This window comes from Larus michahellis, chromosome 9, assembly GCF_964199755.1.
Source record: "Larus michahellis chromosome 9, bLarMic1.1, whole genome shotgun sequence".
Lineage (NCBI taxonomy): Eukaryota > Metazoa > Chordata > Aves > Charadriiformes > Laridae > Larus > Larus michahellis.
In genome coordinates, this window is record NC_133904.1 from 34,660,498 (window position 1) to 34,670,034 (window position 9,537).

A 9,537-nucleotide genomic window follows, 5' to 3' on the forward strand; every position below is an offset into this window, starting at 1 on the left:
TTTTGTTTTGTTTTGGGAAATAATAGAACTATTGTCTAAGAGCCATCATGACTAGAACAGAGAAACTGAAGAGTACTTGCTTTTCAAAAAGTTGGGTTCAAAACAAAGAAAAAGAGGCAATGGCAAACCGCCGTAGCATGTTTTAGAAGAAACAGTACAATAGAGGTCAAAATCTGAAAATCACTTTGGGAAAGATTGTGAAAAAACATTCTCTAAGTCAGTGTTTTGTTCTGCTCCAGCTTCCATGGACAGATTTAAATAGATGCAGAGATTGTTAATGTTATGGAGAGAGGAATTCTTCCAAGAACTGTGTCATTACAGTAGACATTACATTTGCACATATCGACTGGAGCAAGCGTTGCCAACAATGATAGAAACTTCCTACTATCGGATGCATTAGTCATTAAATTTCTTCACTCTGGATAGTCAGTGAACCAACAGGAGGGTATGTTATTAGCTGGTCAAAGAGAATAACCTTGGAATAAATGAGCATGAATTGATGCGTTTTCAATTAACTAGAAGGATAAACAAAAACAGGTTGGTTACTAAGGTTTCTAATTCCAAAAGAGCAGACTGAGAAATTATGGAGAGTAATTAGTGAAGTCAACAAGACTGAAGTGCCAAGGGACTTAATGTGAAGGAGCTATGGAATCTCTGAAGTCAAGGCTTCAAGATCTATCTGAGCTGCAATACAAACAAGGAAGCAGCAATTTACAGAAAGTGAAAAGTATCTTTAGTATTTGTTTAAAAAACAAATTATCTAGAAGGTAGCAGACATCAAAAAAGTAAGACGGAATTAATTTCCAGAGAGAGGTCTTTCCTGAAGGTAGAATGTTATAGGGATAATAGTGCTGCCCCAAAATCAGGCCAAATTCTGCCTTACAGAATTGGCTAGTGGATATTAGGCATAAAAGTGAAGAGCACAAGAAAAGAAATTAGTACTTAATTTGACAAAGCAGACTTAGGTATTCATAAACAAGGTGTTCCAAATACATGCCCCAAATCAGTTATGTTCTGAGCCTAATTTCAATAGCATAATGAGGTTATCCAAGGACAGACAGGTTAATAGCAGGTTTTAGTGATCCATACCTTTTTGGCCTCAGGACAGCCTCTTAAGTCTGTCTTCCTACTTTCCCATAAATGTATAGCTGTAGTAGTCAAAACAATAAACTCCTAGGTAGTCAAAGCAGTTAAAACAAATTCAGACATTTTTACAGATTACATTTACAGTAAAAGAACAGCTGTTGGAGAGATTTGTGATGTGCTTCCTAGATTCTGATGATTAGATGAATGTTTTGTCTTTGTCACTAACATTTAGAAATGTTTTTTTATTTGAATGCATGTAGTTTAACAAGTACTGCTTTTAGAGGTTCTTATTTCTATAATATGGAACACAGTTGTTTGTTGGGTTTTTTTTCCCCTCTGTTCTCTCTGCTTTGGGCATAAGTATAAAGCTTGGTGGATTTTGAAGTTACCATGCTAGAAATAAGGCAGCTTAACCATAAATACTGTATTGTAATGTAAAATGTGAATTCATAACCTACTTACCTTGTCTTTACAACATGTAATGAGTAATATATATTTTGGCATATGTGTCTTAATCGTAAAAGTAAGCTTTTAGCATCTATTTTAGTATCTTTCAACAATTTTGTGGATTTTCCCTTATCTAGCCATCTGGTTTTTGGGGTACATTTTCTCCAGATTTACAACCAATTCAGTAAAGTTGTCAGGATCAGCAATTCTGAAACAGCTATCGTTATAGATATAATGGAAATTGCTGAAACATCCTCATATATCAGGTATAAGAAGAATCTTTCATAATTTGAAATTTTAATATTTTAAAGCAGTATATTAGGTCACACATTATTTAAAGCGCTCAAATTTATTACATTCATGCATTTCTTTCTACTGCTATCAAGTTCCTAAATAGTGTAGCTTCTGCATGTGAACCGTATTCAACAGAGCAAAACCCTTCTCGCTCTACAACATCCTGAACTTGGCTGCTTCAGTGCGCACTAAAGGCCTTAGTCCTTTCAAAGAAACTTCAAAGTTTCCATATAAAGAAAAAAAACCAACAAACCAGTGATTCGTTGCAGAAACTGTAATTTGGTTAAATAAAAAAAAAGCCTCCAGCAAGAGAGAAGACGACAATGATCTTACCATTTAGATTTGCATATAACTATTCTATTCCTGATTCTGCGGCAGATGCACTTTCTGACCTTACTTAAGAAAGATGCTTATTAGCATATTCAGGCAGTACTTATTATCTTGTTGTGCCTTGACCCGTGGTGATGTTCCACATAATTAATATAGCCCAAACTATTTGGAAGCTATTATTTATCATTGGGAAAAAAGAAATAAATTCTGAAGTACAAGGGGCACCTGTAACTCAGTTTTCCACAGCAGAAATGATGATTAAATTAGTTTCTGATATTGAAACCTTGTAACAATATATTGACTCTAGAAAGGCTTGGCTTGCTTCAAGCTGTCTCATTTATATTCAGATCTCTGTGCTCCACAGAAGTCTTTTAAAGCTTGAGTCCTTATCTTGACTTCTTCCAGGCTCCAGGTAGCTGCAGAGAAATCTTGCCTTGCTTGTTTGCTTTCCCACTCCTCAAGGAAAGGAAACAAAATAACTGTCTTTTTGGTCCCCAAAAGGAATTTTGAAGAAATTTAAGTATTCTCATGCTTGATTTCTCATGTAGAATTGTCTTTTTATTTAAAGATATTTCTGCTAGCTACTTGTGATAATGCTGGTACTGAAGATGAACATGTGAATTTAAGAAGTGCCCTAATGATACTGATAAGAATTTAAAGTTAGTATTTTAATGCATACTATGAAATAATAGGTTACATTTTGGGAGGTGCTTTGAGTTGATGAGGTGAAGACAGTATTAGCAGTACACTTTTTCACTACTATTTCCTATTATTCTTCAAGCTATATTCGAAATTCGTTCTATAGATCCGCTCAAGAAGCAAGGCAATGCACGCATTTTAGTCCATCTCCGACCATCTTCCCTGCTGTGATGAATGCAAGGTCCAAGTAATTGCTCAACTGTGGACAAATTAGGCATAGGTCCTAATAATTAAGAGTTTTTTATTTTTCTCATTTCAACTCATAATGTAAGAATTCTTCTGAAAGAAATTAATGTTCTGTCCAGATAATGACCTTGAGCCCTCACACAGGACAACAGCCCTCTGTCTCCAAATGTGCTTTCCTCGTTAACAGAGTGATGAGGTACATCATCTTCTACTGCTATTTTAGTCACTGATTCTTGGCTATTCCACTACTGTGGATGTCCACACAGTTTCACAGGATTTGATTCAAAATTAGATTCCTAATTAAGTGTATATGTTTCCAGAGAAGTGAAGACTTTTCTTAGAATATTGATTGAGCTATTCTTCTGTAAAAAATTGATTTATCAAGGCTTTCCTCTCTTCTGAGATTTCTTTAAATGTCCACATAAAACTTAAAAAAAAGGATGTACTTGATCGTGTTTACAGTATAATAGTCACATATGTCTAGCTATCTCTGTCCCTTTCTAACAAAAAAAATCTTTAATATTTCATTAATATTTGAAAGAGTATTGGGCTATTGGAAAAAGAAATCAAGATTAGACGGTTGCTTTGGCCATTATTGATCAAATTATTATTTATGACTTTAATTAGGAGAGAATAAAAAGGCACAGAGCAGTAGTTTTTGAATTGCTAAATAAATGGGATTATTCTTATACTTCCTGCTGGGGCAGCAGTTAAATACCCTTGGACTGTAGTATTGCTACTATTCTGACTGTAGTTTTTGTCCTAATGGTAGTATTGAATGCTTTATGGGTTGCAATGCAATCTTCCTCTGAATAATAAATCACTGTTCTTTTAGTGCCAGCTCTGACCTTTTCTGATTGAAATTGTAACACATCATCATAAAATAATGTCAATGTGTTAGAGAATCATCTGCCCCATGAAGAGTGATTCTACATATGGATCCTTAAAGATCGGGCTCTGATCATAATGACTCTTCAGTTACAAAAGGGTGACGCTAACCTGACAAACTGTCTTGAAAAAACAGCAATACGCTGCCCTGGAATAAATACGTTCTTTCAAGAGTTCTGCTTCTGGAAATATCTCAAGATAGAAAGGAGGCAAGCACACGCAGTGATGAGCGTTCTCAAAGGTAAACCCAGGAACTTCTCTTCAAAGAGACTCTGTTGTCATTGATATTAGTATGAATATTGAAATGAGGTATTTCTTTAAAGATATTGGTGTTTTTCAGATCAAACTGCTTTGAAAGCTCCCCACTGCTATACTCACATCAGGTTTTTTATATAATAAAATTTATTCTGGGCAAAATGCTTGATTTCATTTTTCCCTCATGTCTCTTTGGAAAATTATTAGATTTTCATATAATTTGTATTCACTTTGAACAGGGACTAGATAAATTAAGAAGTTCTTTGGATTGGATTTCTTATTCTCAAATAATTGGTTCTGATTTTCGTGTAGTCCTTTAGCATCTGGCTTTTCTACAAGGTAGTAGTGACTCTGTAGTTGTTTAATTTATTAAAAATTCCAGATAATGAAAGTAGTTGTCTTTGAAGAAAAAATTCATATTAGCGCTTATCTGTGTAGGAGTCCCCAGACTTGTACTATAGTATTTCCATTTGCCCTTTCACTCGTGCGCGTATACATACATATATTTAAAAATATTTTGTATATTAGAGAAAGAGAATATGAATCTCTGAGAGGTATATGGACCCCAAGGACGCTGGAGTGGTATTTTCTCAAGCAGAAATAGCTTTAGCATCTAATTTAAAAAAAACCACTTATACCTTTCGTTCCTGTGTGTTTGTTTATTAGTGATTTCTGTCATTTAAAACTCTGTCAATAGATCTCTGTGCAACTTCATAGCACTCTGTATTGCACAACGCTTATATATATGATCTATATATATATGATCATATATTACCTATGACTTACAGAACTTGTATGTATGAGTTATGAAAAGAAGCACGGTAAAATTTTTCCTTTCCTTTTTTCCCTGCTCTATCATGTCATGCTTGCACTTAACCTTTACTTACTTAATCCCACTTTAGTCATAATTGCATGCTCTCTGCTCCATTCATTTGGCATCATTCAATTTTTCTGTGATCTTTGTATTTTGCAGTATTGGAAAGTAATCTTACAAAAGTTTCAAATGTTTCATCTACTTGCATTATGACACAAGAATAAAAAATATCACCAAGGAAACGGTAGACTTCAGAGGCAATTTATTCTTTTAAGTCAGACCAAAGTTTAATTTAGATGAAAATCCTGGAAGACATAATTCCTCACAAAGTCAGTAATGTTCTTCTCATTACCTGGTAATGATAGTCTAATTCTATCAAAAGGAATTTTTAATAATATAGCTGCATGTCTGAAACTTCACAATTTAGAATGAAGATGACACTATCCAAAAGCTTAAGAAAACACATTAACTGAAGCTAGAATAAATCACCAACAAAGAACATTGTCGTTTTCTCAGCTAATATTTCACCCTTCTAGCCTCATCCCAATATAGCTTTTACATTTTTAGGTGGTGGCCTGTAAGTGATCAGAACATCCAATCCCACAGAAAGGGCAGAAGAGGTCACATTGAGAAGTTTGCTTTAACTTTTGTCTTTCTTCCTTGTTTCCTTTGTATCTGCCAAGTACTCTGCTTTTCTGTGTAGCTTTACCATATTAAACTCTGCGGTACTAAGGATGAGGCAAGAAACGCTAATTCCTGGAGATGGAGCACAGTCCTTCATGCAACATTTGTATATTATCCATCACAGTGTGTCTTACAGGTTACTGCAATTGGTTTGTGACTTCTGATTAAACTATATTAAAATATGATTACAGTTCACCTCCTACTGCGGCGCAGTCATCAGTGGCAACAATTGAAAAGGGCTTTACTCAGCGTTCAGATTTAGATTACATACTGAATGAGGGGAGAGGTAGCTGACTATCTTTACAAGTTCTGCTGTATTTTCTTGCCAAGTGTGAAAATATCAAAAGTCAGATGTAACAGAAATTCATGGTACTGCAGTGATGAAATATGATTAATCTGTACAGTGAACACTGTTCAAATCGACATTTTAATACAACTAAGGGAGAGTATGATCCTGCTGTATTATAACACCAACATAAAGGAACACATCACATCAAATAACTGTAATGCCAAAACATACAGGACTGTAACCTTTCTACAGAATAGTGTATGCCAGCCCCACCATATTTATAAATACAGCCTTTAAAAAAATATGCTAAAAGGTGTGTACTCTTTTTTTTCATTGAAATGTGGGAATACTTCAAAACGGAACCCAAAATCTAGTCTTGTGAATTCATTTGCAGCTCAGACATGACTGGATTTCAAAATGTTTGGCTTATATTTCAGGTTATTAATTTATATTATTAACTGCATTGATAGGGTACAAAATTTCAGCCTGAGTTATAAACAATTTGTTACTCTCCTTTAAATGCTAAACTGCACTTGGAAAACCAGGGAAATATATTAAACCTTTCATCTGCAGACTATTAAAGTAGTATTTATTTTTTAACATTTCCCCTTTATTATTATTTTTCCTTTTTTAAAAGCAAAATACGGCAAGGAAGTTCTAGTTCTTATACGCTTTTTGATTATTCTTCCATACACTGAGTTAATATGAAAAAGGCTGAAAGTTAACATTTCATTTTACATCCTTTTAATAAAGAAAATAAATTTTGTGATTCATTTTATGGACCCTTAATAGTGCTACGCATATTGGCTACTGCACAGAGTCAGAGCTGAATTTTCTTTAGAATAACAGAAATTTAACCTTAGAATTTAACCCATTGTAAGCAGATTCTAAGAATACTCATTCTGAAGTCTGAGTTTTCATCTTAATTTCATATGATGCCTTGCCAGCAAAATTAAATGTAAAATCCTGCCAAATCATTTGACTTTTTTTTTACCTAGTTATTCTGACCATATTAGTCTAAACTTTTTGTTTGCCATTAATGCAGTCTTTATGTATCCCCTGCAGGATTTAAATAAGACACAGACATGTTTTCACAAAGTGTCTGCATTCTCTTGCAAGTGGAATACTCAGACTATGGAGAAAGCCTTTCCCTTCACTTCAAAACAGAATAATCAGTAGTAATAGCAACAAAGAAGGGAGGATCTATTGTAATAATGACAGCACTTCATGGTAAGTAGTTTGTAGATTTGTAGATTTTTGTGATAGTCATAGCTCTTCTCATATTCACGTCTCAAGAAGTCTTTGTTTGGTCACAGAATAATTCTTTCATAAGACACTATATCTCTGGAAGGTTGCAGCCTAAACATCTGCTGAAACCTGTAAATGTAAGACAGACCTGCAGGACTGATGCTGCAGTTGTTTTTCTTTGTAAATTCTTACTTTCCATGTGTTTCTAGGCTATGACTGAAACTGTGCTCCTGTAGTTATATTAAAAATACCATGGATGTATGGCAGGTTTCCACATTGTTTATGAGAGACAGTTGCTTAGAGGAAGACGTAAAAAAAATGATCCAATGGGCTGATGGTTGCATGCAGTTTATGTATGAACTTTGAAGAGGTGAAATTTTAAAACCAATGTAGTATGGTGAAACACAACCGGTCTGTACGTTGGTTGTAGTGCTACTTCACTTACATTTTTTTGAAATAATTGGCAAAGACTGAATATTTGTAGAACATTCATAAGAAAAAAAATAATCCTGAAATTTAATCTTGGAAATTCAAACATGACATATTTTTTATTTTGTTTTTGTTCCACACTGTTCATCCTAATATTAAGTAGTCTATTCTAGTTATCTGTTAGGCTCATAGACTAATAGAATAATAGTGACAGTGAGTGAGATTTTGCAATTAGTGTATTTTGTTCTTTGCAACAGGAGAGTTGTGTGTTGATCTTGGAGTACAAATCCCCAAAGTAATGCATTTTACTTTTATAGGTTGGGCTTCATTTTATATGATCTGGAGTTCCTCATGAGTTCATTCCACTGTCTTAAATGAGCTCCTAAGAGAGGTACCTTGATGAAGGAGCTTTTACAGTTACTACACAAGAGATCTGTGTCTTCACAAATGAAAATAAATGTATATTTTGGACACTGTTGACATACACAGTGCAAGGTTCTGTTGTGTTATATAATATTCATTCTGGTTACCTTTTAACAACAATAATTTACAGACTAAAATATCAAGCTATGGAAATAATTCAGTGAATAATCCTGAGTAGCGAGAAATAAACTAAGCCAATTAAAAGAGTGACCTGGAAAGAGGCTTGTTTCTCAGTCTCACTGTCCTTTCCTTTGCTTGAACAAAACCGATAGTAACTTGAAAACTATCACTTATTTAAACTGTAAAAGTGAAATTAGGATTGTGCTAAATTTTTCTGGCAAAACTGGGCCATATTTTTTTCTGCCATATTACAGATATTTGAGACAGTTGAAATACACAGTGTTATCTGAGGGGACAGTAGAGATGATGATCATGGGGAAAGCAATCAGAGAGATTTCCAAACATCCTTGATTAGTAGAGGGCAAATACATTTGAAAGGACATAAATCTAAGAGGAGGTTGTTGTGAAATGGAAAACTGCAATAGGTTTGGAAAATCAACTCTGGATTTATTATAGTTAAAAACCCTAAGGCTCTCTGCCTAACACACATATGATATGGAGAAACTTAACAGATGCTTTACTAAGGGACTTGAATATAAATCAGTTTAGGAGCATTAATCTGTGCAGAGCTGAGTTTAGTTTTTTTCTAAAGAAAAACTTCTGAATTACAGGAGTTAAACAAGTGTGATTTTCCACTCATCCCACTGTGAATTGCATAAGGTTTCATAATATAAGCAGTTTAGGGAGCAAGCTATCTTCGGTAACATTAAGTCTGTGTGTGGATAGCATTGATTCAGCATATTCCTACTATATAAAACTACATTTTTGTAAATGTCTCTTCTACTATCTCCATGATTTGTTTAGTCAGCTAATCTTTTCCCTTTCTGTAAATGTAAAAAATAGAAATATACCATTTTAATGTGATGACTGAAATTAGTAACAGTTACTCTTCAATGCTTACTAAGCCATTGTGTTCACAGTGCCACAAGTGAAATTTGCCATGTTTGCAATTAAACATTAACTGTCCTTAACACCACTCTTAATATTTTAGGTGAATTTATCTCAAGTGTTACATTCTGAAAGTAATATAAAAAAAAGAAACAACGCATTTTTATTCTTTCAGTCTTCAGTCATTTTAGAAATCCTTCCTGTTGCCTTCTTTCACTCTGATTCATTTTCCAACTAATTATTTTCAACAAAATGTCTACAGGAATCACTCAGTCCTCAGCACTTAGAATCCAGAAGTGTTACAAGAGCTTTCAGTTGCATCTGTTGTATTTTGAGGCTTATCACTGCTTTTGGTATCATCTCCACGCAACTTCACTGTCCTTTTAACCAGTTGTTCTGAACTGTAAATTTCTCAGCATCATCTGTTCAATGTCTCTTCCTTTTAATTCAAGTTGGC

At 34.2% G+C, this 9,537-nt stretch overlaps 1 long non-coding RNA gene across 1 annotated transcript; it reads left to right on the forward strand.

The window, feature by feature from the left end:
- The first annotated feature begins 3,778 nt into the window (after positions 1–3,778).
- Positions 3,779–8,094, forward strand: LOC141748897 (uncharacterized). The gene is made up of 3 exons (XR_012589134.1): positions 3,779–4,171; positions 7,038–7,202; positions 7,967–8,094. It is a non-coding gene; the product is annotated as an uncharacterized LOC141748897 (long non-coding RNA).
- Positions 8,095–9,537: the final 1,443 nt, after the last annotated feature.